This window comes from Cyprinus carpio, unplaced genomic scaffold (assembly GCF_018340385.1).
Source record: "Cyprinus carpio isolate SPL01 unplaced genomic scaffold, ASM1834038v1 S000006594, whole genome shotgun sequence".
In the NCBI taxonomy this organism is placed as follows: domain Eukaryota; kingdom Metazoa; phylum Chordata; class Actinopteri; order Cypriniformes; family Cyprinidae; genus Cyprinus; species Cyprinus carpio.
This window is the reverse complement of record NW_024879243.1, coordinates 18,552-19,422: the sequence shown is the minus strand read 5'-3', so window position 1 is coordinate 19,422 and position 871 is coordinate 18,552. Positions and strand designations below refer to the sequence as shown.

General features: G+C 37.8%; 1 protein-coding gene across 1 annotated transcript in view; it reads left to right on the top strand.

Annotated features, from left to right (window-relative positions):
* LOC109052228 overlaps positions 1-871 on the top strand; it is a 6,307-nt gene that overhangs the window by 2,514 nt on the left and 2,922 nt on the right. The window lies entirely within an intron of this gene.

The window sequence follows — 871 nt, the reverse complement described above, 5'->3', positions numbered from 1 at the left end:
CCGGTTCACTAGGATCTAGTTGTGGTTTCTTAATTAGAGGCTCAATAACTGCCAGCTTGAATGGTTTTGGGACGTGACCTAAAGATAACGACGAGTTAATAATGTTGAGAAGCGGTTCTTCTGCTACAGGTAACAACTCTTTCAGTAATTTAGTGGGTACAGGATCTAATAAACATGTTGTTGGTTTAGATGCAGTGATAAGTTTATTTAGCTCTTCCTGTCCTATAGTTGTAAAGCACTGCAGTTTATCTTTGGGTGTGATGGACAAAACTGAAGTATTAGATGCTCTAGAATCTACATTTGTTATTGTATTTCTGATGTTATCTATTTTATTAGTGAAGACATTCATAAAGTCATTACTATTTAACTGTGAGGGAATATTTAGATCGGGTGGTGTCTGGTTATTTGTTAATCTAGCCACTGTGATAAATAAAAACCTTGGATTGTTTTGGTTATTTTCTATACTCGGTCTCGGTACTCAAATAGAAAAGGATTTGGTGGAAAATAAAAAGAGATGGAATCAAGGAAAAGATGAGGAACAGAAGAAGAAATCTTCCGGTGGAAGAGGGCAACAAAATCACCTCATGCTCATCGATCCAACTTTCAGCTCTCAATATAATAGTGAGCTGCAAAGTCCAATAATTGTGAACCACTCTTACTTTAATGCTGTAATTGACACCGGAAGCACCTCCTCTTTGCCGCAGCAGAATGTGTGCCAGAGGTTGAGAAGAAATGATGAGTATCTGACCAAAAGTACCCAAACTTTTATGCTCACTAATGGTCAGAGTCAGAGATCTCAGGGAAGGGTTCTCTGGGAATGTGAAGTATATGGAGTGAAACTTTCTGTCAAATTCTACATGATGAATGATGA